General features: G+C 40.0%; 1 long non-coding RNA gene across 2 annotated transcripts in view; it reads right to left on the bottom strand.

The window, feature by feature from the left end:
• Positions 1-2,398: 2,398 nt before the first annotated feature.
• Positions 2,399-16,374, bottom strand: part of LOC141570067 (uncharacterized) — a 66,616-nt gene continuing 52,640 nt past the window's right edge. For both annotated transcript variants that reach the window (XR_016022475.1, XR_016022476.1), the window contains exon 4: positions 2,399-13,291. This is a non-coding gene — a long non-coding RNA (uncharacterized LOC141570067). The remainder of the gene's footprint in view (positions 13,292-16,374) is intronic.

Consider the following 16,374-nt stretch of genomic DNA (forward strand, 5'->3'; position numbering starts at 1 on the left):
ATACAGGAACTGTAGAGAATAAATATGGCTATTCAACTCCTTTCAATGACAATGTACAAAAAGTGTGCATATAACCACTCAAGAGGGGCTTGGCAGAAATTAAGGGAAGAATGAGGATTTTTTTTGTGTTGTTTCCTTATATTAAATTTACTGCAGGAACAAATCATTTAGGTGATCTAGAAATATGCAATTAAAAATCATTATTGGTGTTGCATTATACTACAATACACCCTTGTCGCAATAAATTTCAACAATATACCCCATTACAATTTCCTTATTGATTTCTTCTGCTGATATAAATTGTTCTTGGGCAAGCCCAGAGAGTTTTCTTTAGATAAGAATTCATTCAAAATTACATTATACCTACTAGCAAGCAAAGTTTTCTCAGGCTGCAGGTCCCATAGCTGTCATGGATGGAGGCAATGTCACCACAGTGGACACTATGCCCTTATTCAGGGGGAATCCACTTCATGGCAGCAGAGTTTCTAACTGAGTGCTAGGGATGAAGAAATGAGGAGTTGGGATCAGATAATATCCAAGCTTGAGGCAGATTACAGGTCCTCTAGCAAAGTTAAAAAGGTTTTCTTGTGTGTATGTCTCTCAAGGTCTTGGGGATTAGTTTCCAATGCATTTCTACAAAAGGGAACTGTTAAGAAACAAAATAAAGTGGAGAAGGGTTGGGATTAAAGGGGATTTTATTCAATGTTAAGCCCTAAGAAAACATCATATGTGCAAGTGAATTTGCAAGAATCCAGTAGATTCTTGGATGAAAGGAAATATGCATAGATAGAGGTGGCTGGTAAATGGAAGCATTAACAGTGCTGATATAGACGATGACTGATTAAAAGGAAGCAGCCACACATCCACTCATTTCTCTGAAAATCAGCAGCTGTCGGCTTACAGACACCTTCCCTACATATGCTCTTACTCAAATGATAAGAAGTGAAAAGAGCTCTGGGCAGGACTATTTTGGGTTCCAAGCTATCTGTGTTGCTATGAGATCCGAGACTAGTGGTTAGCTTGGTGCAGGGACATGTCACCCAGCAGCTGATCATGAAACCTATAAAAGTACAGTTCATTTCTCAGAAATCAGCTCTGCATGTGGGCTGCTGGAGAAGGTGATTGCATTGTTCTGTGTCTTGGGCTTTCCCCACCCCCAGCCCAAGTGAACTAAAGGGATTAGCGGCCTTGGTCCTGTAAGGTTTTTTGTTGTTGTTGTTGTTGTTTTTAAGTCATCTTGTTAAAATGCACACAATTTCTCCTTGTATTCATTGAAGTGCCACTCATCTAAGTGTGGCCCAGCACTTCGTGGTGATCATTTTGAAATTATACCAAAAATTCCATTTTCGTTTCTTACCAACCAGTAGGTCAACAGACATTCTTTCAAAGCATGATATAGCAAAGTCAGGAGAATCAGTGAAGAGTGTCCACAAAAGTGTCTGAGTTGTATGTGGCTTGAGACTTTACTGTGGCAGAGAAACTCCTGCCCACAAAGAAGAAATGGACGAAAAAATTACGGTTGGGAAAGTGCTATGAGTCTCCATGTCAAGAAAGAATGTGTTGGTGTTTTGTCTTTTTTTTTAACTTTTCAAAAATAAATAATAATTTTTGAAAAGCACAAGTACCAGTGTCATGCAGGGTGTCATTCTGGGTCTCTGGTTCCGCTCCCCACAGAAAAACACAGGACATGGTGAGGCCAAAAAGGAACACCCACGGAGCCATAGGTAGGGGAGACATACCACTATATTCTCGCTGGCAGCTGGGTTGGAGACACAGGAAGCAGGAGCCACACGATCCACAGCCTGCCTTCCGCTTCTCTGCCAACCAACCTCACGTGCTAACTGCAATCCACTCTTGCTAGCTCAGCCACCATCTCCTTGCTAGCCCCCATTTTTCTGCTAGTATAACCATGGCAGTTATATTAGTGGCCAATGGCTCACTGGTTACAGCTGACGGCCAATTAGCCACAGCTGATGGCCATCCAATCACAGTTGATGGCCATTTACTACCTGAGTGAGCACCTTTCCACGTGAGGCCGAGAGCCTGGAAACTGCACTCCTGGCTCTGTCCCCACAACCAGCTCATCAAATATTCCTGGTATTAGCAGTTGTGTCTTGTGTACTCTAGGCCAAAAAAAAATTTACACTGACAGGTGAGTCTTACTCACTTTCTTGTGTGTCAAGTAAACTGGATTAACCTTATTAGGTCACAGAAGAGCCCCAAGGGTGCAGTAACTCTTCCTTTTAGATGAAAAATGCACGATCAAATAGAATATACTAAAAATTTGTAGATATAAATATAAGAATCTTCTCTTGAAACCAAAAAACCCTACAGCCATGAAAAAGATAACATTTATATAACATTTTATTAATTTTAGTAGAAAATATGATCAATATGTATCAGCTGGGTGAGGTGGTGGTAGAAAAAGCTAATGTGATCATAGGCTACCTGAGTGAGCAATAGATGTATAGCAGTTAACAATAACGGAGTTATAGTTTTGCTGCTCTCTGTCCTGGTCAGAGCATACTAGAATCTTATATTCTGGTAAGAGTGCCGCACTTTTCAAAGGGCTGTAGAAACACTGGGTCACAATCTGAGTGGCCGGGATAGAAAAGGAATGCTAAATGAGGCCACCTTAAGATATCGCAGGATGAGGCTGTATCTCTGTGAGGACAAGGGGGAGAACGAGGACCAATATACCACATATTAACAACTAACATCTGTTGAGAATTTATTACATATTAGGCGCAAGTCAAGCAATACATAGATTATCTTATGAGGAAACAGACTCTGAGAAATGAAGTTGATGGAGTTAGGATACAAATGTTAGGTAGAAGTTAGAAAATGTAGAAGGACGAGGGGTGGGAGGGGGTCCATAGTGCCTGCAGAAAAAGCTCATAAATATTAATAGCTTTGATTAACTGCCTCCAGCCATGTATCTGTTTTTGCAAAAACAGATGACAAGAGGTGGTCTGGAGCAAGATAAGGATCTGAGTCAACAGACCTCCATCCATCTCAGGAGGTCACGCCCTCCCATGGAAGAGTGCGCACCACCTTTTCCCTGCTAAATAAATACGTAACTCCCTCACACTCTTTCTCCTTCTCCTTCTCTCTCTACCTCTCCCTCTCTCTCTCCCTCCCACCTTGGCTAGGCCCATTCTCTTCCCTGAGAATGTATCACTAATAAACCATGCTTGCATACTCTTCGCTTATTGACTTTTGATTCTTCACTGCTTGGGCAAGAAGAACCGAGACTCCCATAACACAAACCCAAGCAGTCTGGCTCCAGAGCCCACGTTCCTAAGTACTGTGCTATCTTGCCAGTGCAGTAACATACACCTCAACTATATAAAGAAGAACTCTAACTGTCTGGGATGTTTAAAGATGATAGGTTATCTTACCCAAAAAGTAGTGAGTTCCCTCTCACTAGAAGAATTGTGGGGAAGCCCTATAAACCCTTGGAGGCTAAGGCAAAGAGCATATATGGCCATATGTTTCAACTGCGTGTGCCAATCTCCTCTGCAGGTAGGTGTGGGCCAGTGGCTGAGTTCTGGCTGATGAAATGTGAATGAAAGTGGAAGACGTCATATCCAGGCTGCACTTTATCTCTGTATGTGATTGCCACCTTCTCGCCCCATCTGCTGACTGAAAGGGTTATCTTGAGACCTTGGTTATTTTATCTAGAGGGAAACAGAACCACAAGATGGAAGAAACCTGAGTTGCTGAATGACACAGCCTCATCCTGCTAATCTGCATCGGAATAAAACATAAGTGAGAAATAAACTTCCTTGTGATAAAGCCAATGATATGTTCAGGCTGTTTGTTACAGCAGTTACTCTGCTTTAATACAGAGAGTATACTGTGGGGAGAATTTACGTACTTGATGAATGGTTGACATACTTATCTTGTAAAGTCTACTCAAACTTGACAATCTTTGATTTTATAATAAAAAAAGCAAAGTGGACTTTGAGAATATCCCAGTAAAGAAACACATAATCCAAAGATTTATACACTCCTGGGCCAAAAAAAAAAAAAAAATCAAAACTCTGAAATAAACAAATTCTTGACTTACAGGTGTCTGAGCAGCTAGGCTGAGAACCAGAAAATTAAAAATATGAGCAAAAATAAATGATAGGTTTGATCTTCCTTAGTCACTCCAAGCAGTGAGTTTGGAAAGTCATTTCCTCATTGAATCATAACCAAGCATACCTTAATACCATCACGCCAGGCAATTTACGAGAAACAAAGTTATGTAAACCCCATGCTCTGCATTGGAAGAGTTCATGATATAGGTCAGTGGTCTTCAAAATTTTGAGGGCATAAAAATGATCTGAGATATTGTTTAAAATGAGGATTTCTGTCCCTACTTCCAGAGACGCTAATTCAGAGGTGTGGGGAAAGTACCACAATAATGCCTATCGCATAGTATATACTCAGTAAATAGCTTTGATAAATCAATGACTGCCTTTAAGCACTATGCCCAGATGTTCTAATGCAGAAAGTCCATGAGCCACCGCCTCAGGAAAAGTTGACCATCTGGTGAAAATCTGAATCCGGGATCAATTAAATAAGATGCTTTGGCTCTGTAGTGCAAAATGTTCTGGGGAGGAAAAAAAAAAAAATCAACACCAGTTCTTTATGAAGTTGACACTTGTTTCCTTTTAAAGAAGCTGAATTTAGCCTAAATGTAAGTAAGAAAAATTCTGGAACCAGAGGAGAAATAGAGACATATCCAGGAATTTTAAGCAGAATGAGGTCATAGGAAGCTGTTGTTTTCCTGCCTTTTTTTTTTTTAAGCAGGAAAATTCCACCCAAGAAACAGACCAGTTGATCTTGCACCTGCGCTCCCACGTCTGGCACTTATGTGGGTCAAGTCGGGTTGAGCAGCCCCCAGGCCCTGGAAATAGACAACCCACCCTGTCCCTGGGACACACAGAGCACACAGACATTCTTATCATGAGACGTTCTCATCCAGCATTCTTCTGGGGGCAGATTCCACGCCATTTAGGAGCATACCAGACTGACGAAATTACACAGGGCAGTCTGACCGAACTGCCCTTCCTTTCATACATCGATCTCCCCATCCCAGATCCAAGAGGCACCCCCTTTGGTGTTCTTGTAAGTTTATCTAGATGTGTTTTGTTTTCAGAAGGATTTAAGAGAGCAGCCTGTGGAGTCAGATGGCCTGGGCTCGACACTGGTAGTTTTCTTAGGTGTGTGCCTTAGGGCCAGTTACGCAACCTCTCTGGGCTTCAATTTATTCCTCTGTAAGTTGAAGATGCTAGTAATGCCTACTACAGGGTTCTTGGGAGGAATAAATGAGATAATTACTGTAAAGTACAGTGCCAGCACACAGTAAATGCTAGAGAAAGGGTGAACCGTGGCTAGATGTCATTGTGAGGAATTCTAGTTTCTTCTCTGGCTATCCCACCACTCGGGGACAATTCTGACTTCCAGGCAGCAGGTGCCTGGCTGTGGCTGGTTTGGGGCTGATTCTGGACCCCTGCTGCACAATGTGGGGACTGCACGTTCCATCAGGTACTCACACAGGTAAGCACACATGGGCCCCTCGCGGCCCTCAGCCACCTCATTGTTGGCCTGCGTTACAGGACTAGGTACTCACAGTGGCCGGTATCCATAGAGGAAACTGCTGTTAGTTGCCTTGGTGACAGACACATAGAGAAGCATCATTTTTCAGATTAATTCATAAACTCATTCTTAACCTTTAAGTCACAATTCTTGATCTGAGTCTCAGATTATAAATTTTAATTATCTTTGTTTTATACTGTCCACATTAATCCCATCATGTGTGATATGGAAAACTGAGGTACAAACGCTATCATTCAAAGAGGACCTGCAATTTATTTTTTTGCCAAATATTTACATATGTTTCTTATTACTTTCAAACACCCAGTGAAATATTGTTACATATGTTTTGCAGATGAGGAAATTAATATTCAAATGCATTAAGCCTCTTGTCCTAGGTCTCACAGCTAGAAAGTCGAGAAATGGAGTTTGAAGTAAAGCTCTCCTACTCCACAGCTCATGCTTTCTTCATTACACTGGGGATGAAAACAGGTACAAACCTGCTTTCATATATTTCAAATGTTTATCAAATACCTGTTTTCTACTGAGACCTTGTACTCACTAAGTAAGATCACCTAAAGCATGCTGGTTACTTGTCCTTTGGCCTTTATCACTATCCATGAGATTTTACTCTCCTTTGGTAAAGTTTCATTGTTATTAGAAAGAATGACTTGGTTATAATTGGAAGAATCCTACAGATCATGTTTAGCAATAGAACCAATGTCAGAAAGCAACGTCTAACAATTACGTAAAAAGTCTTCGTGTCAAACATAAGCAATGATCCAATTAAGTAGGAAAGGCATTTTTATAAATTGATGTTATTTCTACATAGACATGTTTTCAATGGATACTTGTAGAGTTGAAATTTATATTGACTGTCAGGTAGTTTCTCTAAGTAGTATGTGGGCTCTATCTACCGACGGATTGCTATTACCGTTCAACTGGTCAACATGAGTTGAAATATAACCGTCTTCACTTTTCTTGTATGAACTCAGTAAATTTTCAGACGAAATTCAGTTTGTTAGTTATTTTTAAATTCTTTAGTAGAGTTAATAATATTCTTCAACACTTTGCCTTCCATAAATGAATAACTGGACTGTGATTGCTAACTCTTTTTTTTTCTCCCTTAGCCTATTAAAGGAGTCACAGATGAAAATTAGCATGGCTGGGCAAGAACAATGAATGAGATACATTTGACTAGGAAAATGGAAAAAAATTCAATGTGATTCAAAACCCCACATATTTATTGAACACTGGTAGTGTACCCTGTTGGAAATAAAAAAGCAATGTATGTTCTCTTTCTGGGTCTCATACATTTAGGATCTAGTTGAAGGAACTGGATTTATACGCGGTCTGGCAATTAAGTTTGCGAACTTGTTGCAATGATATCAGAGGGATTTTTTGCTATCACAGGGATTATTCATTATGATAACTGGACAAACAGTTAACCAAGTTTACTATTTGGAAGTGCTGAAAAGGCTGCGTGAAAAAGTTAGATGACCTGAATTTTTCGCCAACAATTCGTGGCTCTTGCATCATGACATTGTACCAGCTCACATGGCACAGTTTGTGAGGGAATTTTTAGCCAGTAAACAAATAACTGTATTGGAACACCTGCCCTAGTCACCTGATCTGGCCTCCAATGACTTTTTTCTTTACCCGAAGATAAAGGAAATATTGAAAGGAAGACATTTTGATGAGATTCAGGACATCAAGGGTAATATGATGACAACTCTGACAACAGACATTCCAGAAAAAAAGTTCCAAAATTGCTTTGAAGGGTGGACTAGGAGCTGGCATTGGTGCATAGCTTCCCAAGGGGAGTACTTCGAAGGAGACTGTAGTGATATTCAGCCATTAGGTATGTAGCACTTTTTCCAGGATGAGTTTGCAAACTTAATTGTCAGACCTCATATGTAAAACACAATTGGACAACAATGTGAGTTAGAATATCTATGAGCCAAAGTCTTTGGCCCAGACAATTGGTAATATGAGAAATCAGGAAAAGGAGAAATTACTGTGGGCTGGGAACATGACATGGGGAATGGACATGAGACTGGAGAAAGAGTAAGATTCAGAGAGATGAATGAGAGAGACAGAGAGAGAGAGAGAGAGAGAGAGAGAGAGAGAGAGAGAGAGAGAGAGAGAGAGAGAGAGAGAACAGGTTCCCAGGAGGAAGGAGAAAGGAGAGGGGCAGGTAGGCAGTGGATAGGGAAAGCGATAAAAGGAGAGATGGCAATTCCTAATAGGCCATGTTGACCAAAATGCACTTTGCCCTCACTGGTACATCCAGAAACTCAGGTTTGGCAGCTCAGACTTACATGACAGTAAATATATGTTTGGGGTGGGGGGCGGGGGGAGGCAAGTAAACACTTATTTCAGTCTTTTTGAAGAGAAATCTAGTCCACACTGTGAAATCTTTGTCAAAGCCCTGGTTTCAAAATACTTGCTCTACTTGTCCATACGACATGAAGGAGCATTTCTTTCTGCCCCAACTCTCCGACCTTACAGCAACCAGTTCTCCATTGCATCTACTCTTACGCTCTCCTTAGTACCATGTGTTTCTTGCCTTTAAATAAACCTCCGGGGTGATATTTTTACAAAGATATTCATGCAATTCAGTGTCTACTTCTTTGTGAACTCACCAGGAAGGGCATTTCTAGGAGACCGTGAATCAAAATGGACTTTCTCTCTCTCCCCAGCTCCCGCTGGCTCCTGACTGCAACCACTCTTCACTATTACAAAATATGTGAAGAACACAGACAAAAGGCTGTATTACCTTAATGGTCACTAAAATTTTCAAGGTATTTGCATTAGTAGTCTAGGGAGGTTTAACTTGCTTCCTAGATACATTCATATGTTTTATATGAGTGCTATTAAGATAAATTCCCTCTTGTGTTCAGAAAGTCTTGTACACCACAGACTAATTTGGGAAATTATTGTGCCTGCTCTGGCTAAAAATGAGGGCAGGGTACTGGCTATTTCAGGAAAGTCACTAAAAGAGTAATAATACTATTGATGGTAATAGCAGACTGTTAATTATTAGATATGTATTTTATTTTGCGGGTATAAAAATTATCTGGGAACTTGTTAAAAATGAGGATCCTGGATCCACCTCCAGAGACCCTGATTCAGAAGGTGTGGGCCACATGATGCATTCCTTCGTAGGTACCTCCTAGACTTCAAGATGTAAATGTGCGGGAATTATCACTGTACCTACCGCATACAATTGTTGGGTGACTTAAATGAGATTTTTACATGTGAAGAAACCAGTAAACTTTACCTACTTCACACAAAACACAGTAAACTTTAGTTATTAAGATTCTTGCTGTTCAAAACTTAAATGAAAGAGCACTTAACTAAGAACACCAAAAATAGTAGACTATTTTGCGGATTAAAACCTTCAGGCTTGTCCCTCCTCCTGCCCCCACTAACAGTTTATGTAAAGTTTAATGTTCCTAAACTAATGTCCTCGTATTGATTTTCCACTTTGGGATGACCTCAATTCAATAGTAATTGTATTCTAAACATTGGTTGCACTTTTAGTTGAGTTTTGTACCACTTTTGGTCAATTTTTGTTTTAACTGTGATTCAGCTTAAAGGAAAAGAAAGCAATACATTTTCTCTCCACTGTTAATCAAGTCAGTGGAAAGTTGACTTTACGAACAAAACCCTAATTTATAAATGTTCTCATTGTTTTCCTTATCAAGGACATAAGAATATGACTATCTTGTAGCAAAGAATTAGCATGGGATGAAACATTATTACAAATATCTTCAGGTAGTAGAATGCCATAGATTTCACCTAGGTGACTTATTTTAGTGAATTATTTAATCTTATTTTAAAACTTTTGGAAAACATTCTCCAGTTATGAAGTTTATAAATGATTTTATGGTGTTGCCATAGATTCTCACCAACATACAGGATTATAACTATAGCTTAATGTCTTTCCATAAACTATCGTTAAACGAAGACTTGTCCAGACAAAGGCAAGCACACATTTTATAAGCGTTGCACATCTTGGAATATTTGAGGCCTCCAATGAAAAAAATCATTAACTACTTATCTCTCAGGACCAAGGACCTGGCGTTCCTGAAATCACCACCACACTTCACACTTATCTCCATGTAGAAACAGGTGGCCACTGTTGAATTCTAGTGAGAATGACACCTCTGAAATCTCTCAGCTTCACAACTCCTATTAGAGCCTTTAGAGAATCTTCTCACATAGCACCAAACAATAATTTTAGGAGGTGATATTCCTAAAGTGAATTGATTTCTACTGTTGAAAAGGAAAACAATTATAGGGAATGAGAAAAGGTGAGGCTAGTGCTAAGGAAAAACAAGGGACAGTATAACCTTCTATAAAGATGGTCCAGAAATTCTGGCAAATGCAGGAAGAAATAAATGATTTGCATTTGAACCACACTATTTGCCCTAGCCCGTATAATGATGACTTTTATGCAGATTTCCTAGCAGAATTATTTATGAATCAGATGGCGGTGTTTTCAGTATTTGGCGTATGAGCTAGAAAGACCAACAATCCCGGTGTACCTGGGACTGAGGAAATTCCAGGGATGTGGGACATTCAATGTTAAAACCAAGGAAGTCCCAGACAAACCCAGATGAGCTGCGCGCTCTACATGAGCCTGCCCAACTAGGAGGCTGCTAAATGCTTTCTTTCCGAGACTCTCAAACAAATTGCTCTGCTGCTCACAGGAACTTCCCTACTCAGGTTGGGCAAAAGCTAAATTGCGACAAGAGTGAATGCTTCGTGACGTTTCTTCAGTTCCCTTCTTTGGCATCTGTTCCTTCTTTTCAGTAGCACTATTTGTTGAGAGACCCAGCATTCTTTTCCTTCCCTAGGGCTATTCAAGATGATTTTTCTTTTAGCTCTTTTCCAAACCACTTGTATTACGTCAAAGTAAAACGGTCCTGTGTCACAATTGCTTGCAACCTTGTTTTCTGCTGTGTGAAGATAGGATCGGCTCCTTTTTCTAATGTGTGGCTAGATAAGAAGCATCCTGTCCCAGTTAACAAAATATTACATGGAAAAAAATGTACCTTTAAGGTAGTCCTCAAGAAGAAAACGTTTTAGTAGTATGATAGAGGTGATGGGAAGGAGAGAATGTTTGGTAAGGCAGGACTTTCACCATCCCCAGAACAACTGTCTACCTGTTACCTGCATACCTTACATAGTATTGCACCACCAGTGGTACACAGTGGATGGATACACAGATAAATGGCAAGCATCACAATGGTCAGATTCATCAAAAAGGTATGCATCAAACTTTTGTGAGAGTCTCCAGCTTTATTCCATTCCAAATATGTGTCCATTATAAATGGATCTCAAAATCATAATTGCCAAGAAAATCTATGTCTGTGAATATTTCAATGTCTCTTATGAAATGTGTTCTCATCATTACCCACGTTATTCTATGTATAGTATTCTGCACAAATTAGGCACTCAATATTATTGATTGGTCAATGAAGGGTCATTACCTAATGCACCATGATCATTTATGCAAAGGGCCCATGGGCCTACGGGAATCAATGTGATCCTATAGGCATCCTTTCTTTCTTCCTTCCTTCCTTCCTTCCTTCCTTCCTTCCTTCCTTCCTTCCTTCCTTCCTTCCTTCCTTCCTTCCTTCCTTGCTTTCTTGAGAAAGAAATAGTGGCTTATCTTGGGTTCCTTGTAGAGGGGATGGGATAATGAAAAGAAATATGATAGTAGCATAAATATAGGGGGATAGGACAGGAAAGAATGAGAGAGAGAGAAAAGACAACATAAAATCAGAGGCAAGCAAATCAACCTATTAAAACCTGAGAATTGTTTTTGTACTAAAATGCACATTCATTTAAAGAAAAAGATTCTCAACAGCAAGGCTTCTCTATTCTTGGAAGCAAAATATTCACCACCATGGCCAAACTGCCTTAGAAGATGAATAGTAGAGTCAAACCTAAAGCACCTGAAATTTAAAACAAAAGCCTTTTACATTTCATTTAAGAGAAGCAAACAGATGGGCCAGATAATCATTTCAAAATATAGTTTACAAAGAGAGAAACAAATCTGGAACCCAAAGTCAAATGAGTTTGAAATAATAAGCAAAGCAATAAAAAGAAATAAACAGGTACAGAAGCTACACCACCTCCCTCAGTCTACATAATTCTAGAACTTCTCTTTTTCCCCAGCTTCTTCTCACATCCAGGGAAGGGGCAGGCTGAACACTTCAAGGATTATCACTTCCCGAGATGGCACCAAATTCATAAATCACAAACTCCGGGAGAATGTTGAAATCTTTGTTAACAGCCAAAGTTCTCCTTGGTCTCCAACACGGACTTTAAAACAGAACTGAAAGTTTGCTTGAGAAGATCTGCATATCTATTAGTCTGAACCATATTACATTACAATTTTTATAGGTAAAACAAAAAAAAAAATAGTGCATATTGGCAATTTCAAATGGTTGAATCTAATACATTATAATTTTGATTATAGAAGTATTAAGACCTTAAACATATGCAGCCAAATATAAAATTAAGTATATCCCTACCTCTGTACTTAAAGATAATTTCCTTTGGTCACTGATTATTCTGACACAAGGTATGGAGTCAAGTTCAGGAGCCCGAAAGGACCAGGTCTGGGTTGCTTCTCTACCTCTCACTTGGTCTGCTGTCTTGGTCAGTTATCTGGTTCTGAGTCGTCATGTGAAATATCTGTTGTGGTTCCACTTTCACTGGTTGGGATGGTTTCCATCTTTGGAGCTTCACCAGCTTTATTCATAGGCTTCATACACTGTTTCTAGTTTCCAATTTAGTATGTTTGTTGTTATTACTACTGTTGCTTTCCCACATTTCACGTTTTTCTTCTACTCTCTCTCAGCTCTACGTTTCTTACATTTTTCTCCTGTGCTGCCATCACCTTGTAAATGCTGCCTGAGCACGTCTTGTCTTTTTCTCCTTGGCATATTTCCTTTGCAGCTCTTATGCACACAGCGGTGGCTCTTTATTCTCCTCCTGAAATACCATAGCTTGGGAGGCAAACTTTTTAGCAAGGCCACTGAGAACAGAATTTCTCCAATAAGGGAAACCATGTCATTAGTTCTATTTCATAGTTTTCTAAGGACAAGATCAAAAAAACGCACTGCCTCAGCACTTTTAGCTGAAGTTCAAATTCAGGCTGATTTGAGGTAATCAAACTGAACTTCTGAATGCTGATGAAAACCTTTGGGTAGCTATAAATCAAGCAGACAGACCATCTACAAGTCTTTACTGTCAATTATATAGAGAAGTGAAGGGTCACTAATCAGTTGGTCTATATGTGACATTTCAGATCAACTCTAGTTCAAAATTCAGTGTTTTGATTAAACATATGTGGTGACAGGTATGTAAACGGGGCTATTGCCCTGCTCCTTGGGAGTGGAGTATCAACGGGGACAAATCCAGGTCATCAGCCTGTGGCATCAAGGGTTCAACAAGAATATTTTATGGCAAACCTCTCTCAAAATCTGTCAAAAATTGTGATTTTTTTCCCCAATATCCATTTCTTTATGACAGATGACATTTGATGGACAAAATTGGGGTGAGCAGGATTACATAAATATTTTTGAACACTGACCTTCATTTCTCCTAGGCGGTGGGGCCCCACGTTCAGGGCCATGGGAAGCTCTGGTCTAGCCAACACGGAACCACACTGACTGTAGAGAATCTGAAAACAATAGTTATCCAGTCTGCTATCATTATCACCATTCAACACATTTCTAAATCATATCAGTGGTAAAATACTCCTCCCTGAAAAAAATATTTTCTTAGTCTACATTCTAAATAATTGTTGTGGTAACCACTGAATTGTATAATACATGTATAAGTTTCAAATTAGCACAGTTTTATTACCTATCCTTTAATAAACATTAAATCTGACATGAAAATTATTTTGGAAAATGTCCAGGTACGTAGTCAGCTTCCAACTCACACAGACCCAGGTGAGTGCTTGTAAGTTCATGCTCCTAGTCTGTGTGGTGCGGTGGTATCATGCATTCCTGCTTTAAAATCACACATTCAACAGCAATGAGAATAGCACAGTAATTGTGAAGGCAAAGGAACTGAATTGCTTCAATTCTATCACTCTTTGGGACAGAATCTTGGGATCTTTATTTGTGTGAACTGCAAGTTGTAATATTTTTGTTTTTTATGCACAAATTTTTAATACATGAAGTATTTTTCAAGCTTAAACAGGATCATTAAAAGTATAATTTTTCTTCTTTTTAAAATTGATGTTTATTTGAAAACTAAAGAACAAGTTAAGAAAAAAAAATAATTATTACTGATTATTACAGGATGATTACCGAAAATAAATTTGTGGAATGGGAGAGGAGGGTGGTGAAATGTTCCAGTCTGGGTGTCAAACTCACCAGTTCACCACCACGTCCAGGGACTGTTTAAGATGGAGCTGGGACCTCACTTTCATTTTCACCCTTCTAGGAGCTTCTGTGACAGGTGGCAGGGCTCAGACCACAGGAGACCTGGCACAGTTTCTCCATTCTGAGCACAGACACCCAGACTCTACTGACACGTAAAGGAGAACTCCCTTTGGTTTTTATTAGCACAGCTTTCAGAAGCCACAGTGGAAAGACTATGAGGTAAATCTCTGATTTTTAAAAAACATTATCTATCTCATTGGACATTATGAGCCCCCAGACTTTAAATGATGCAGAGGAAAGTGAGGTTGGCTGTTCCCACCTAGATATCTGAAGGACAAAGAGTCAGCAGAGTGCTGTGAGAAGAGCGAAGGTTTTGGCCTCTGAGGGCCAGGTTCCCTAGGGTCGGCCCACTGCTGCTCTGCTGGCAGCAAGTGTGAGCATCCAACCTCTCCACGGCTGTTTCTCATCTCTAAGTTATTCTTACCTCATAGGGTTGCTGGGAAGATGCAATGAAACAAGGTGAATAAAAAGCAGTGCCTGGTACCATGACGCAGTCAGCTGTATACAGGCAAGAAAGACAAGCTGTTTAGAATGCTCTCTTTTTTCTAAAGATGACGAAAGGCAGAAGGTAGGTGTGAAGAACCCAGGAGGACTGACTCAGGAAGGGTGCGCCCGCAGGTCCTGATTTGCCTGGAACAGTCCTAATTGAGGCGGGCTGTCCCTTGTGATTATCAATACTCCCTCTTTATTCTCAGAAGTGTCCCAGTTTGAATAACATCAGAACTGCTGTGAGGATTAAGTAGTAGAACTTTCTTCTATTTCATCAAGGAGGAAAATAAGCTCAGAAAGCATGAATGCTTTATTGGTGACCACATGTAGTAATTAGCAGAAACTCCACTCTTGTCCTGAAATCTTTTTACTGATCCTGTAGCTGCTCAGGGTGGAAAGACTCTCCTAGTCATCCTAGTGCTTCATATTTTGTTCCAGGCAATACTAAATTATGTGTAGCTCTGTAGGTTCTCTCTTCAGCTACAGCTAAGTCCTACACAGCCATATCCTTAGAGCCGCCATGCAAAAATTAAGAGGCGAGAGAGGAAGCAGTCCCTACATAAGATCAGGATTCAGTTGGTGCTTTTGTTTCCTGGTATGATTATCTCAAAGTATGCAGCCGTGTGCATCCCAAGCTATTGGTTACTTAGATCTTTTTGTTCCATTCTGTTTTGACTGATTTCTTACCTACCAGTCCTGAGGTCTTCCTTTAGTGTCTAATCAGCTGTAAGTGACATAAACTCAGATCAATTTGCAAACGAACTGAGAAGTCAGTCCATGAGTACGAATGATTTCAGAACTATCTGGATTCAAGAACCAGACAATGTTACAGAACTTGGTTCCCCATCCCTTACCTCTCTAATGTGCTTTTCATTTTATTAGATTCCTTTTCAAACAGGTTCTCCTCCATTGATGTGGCAAATCAGCTTCCGGCAGCCCCAGACTCAAATAATGCCATTTTAGTATTCCCAGAAAGAACAGCTTCTCTCTCCCCGTGGGCCAGCCAAAGGCCTGGCATTACATTTCATTGGGCTGATCTGGATCAGGTCCCATCCTGAGGCAGGGCACTCAAATGCTCGGAACTCACCAGTTTATTTGGTCATGCCGGGAGTATTATTAGTCCCACTCAATCTGAGAAATCACAGAGGAAAAGGGATGTTCCCTAGGGAAAATCAAGGCACCACCAACAGAAAGGGAATGGATATTGAAACAGACAAAAGTAGTAACAGGTTTCTTTGCACAGGCCTTTTCAGATATGCAGTGTTTCTGATCTCTGTCATGACGTCATAGGGTCCATTGGGCTGGAATTCCTTAGCCCTCAAGCTTACCCCTAAACTTCTGATCCCAGCTCCGCCCACACTGATCCATCGTGACTAGCAGCCACTGTGTGAAACAGGAAAATCCTTTAAAAAGCAGAGCTAGAAAGGCTCAGAAGTTCCCCAACCATTTTACTTAAAAAAGAAAGCTACAAAAACACTGTGGAATCTAACACAGCATATTGCTGCTTTTTAAGTTCTCCCAATGTAATTACTGGGAAGAGTTCTGAATTCAAAGAATAAAAAATCCTGAGGAAAGAAAAGCAATTGACTCCATGAGGGCTGAAGAAAGGAGGCCTTGGTGGAAGAAAAGTTGGGGACTCTTTACCCGTTCTTACAAATGACTAATTTTTAAGGTGGGTGTTTATAAATACAGACCAGAGAATATTTTCATCATTAATTCTGAAGTCAAACTAAGTTTATCTGTATTAAACAGCAAGACAATTGTCAAAGCATCCTATTTCTGAAAACTTTGAAAGAAAAAGCCTGTCTCCTTTCAGAGAATT

This window comes from Rhinolophus sinicus, chromosome 1 (assembly GCF_057876585.1).
Source record: "Rhinolophus sinicus isolate RSI-liver-muscle chromosome 1, RSI-T2T, whole genome shotgun sequence".
Classification (NCBI taxonomy): Eukaryota; Metazoa; Chordata; class Mammalia; order Chiroptera; family Rhinolophidae; genus Rhinolophus; species Rhinolophus sinicus.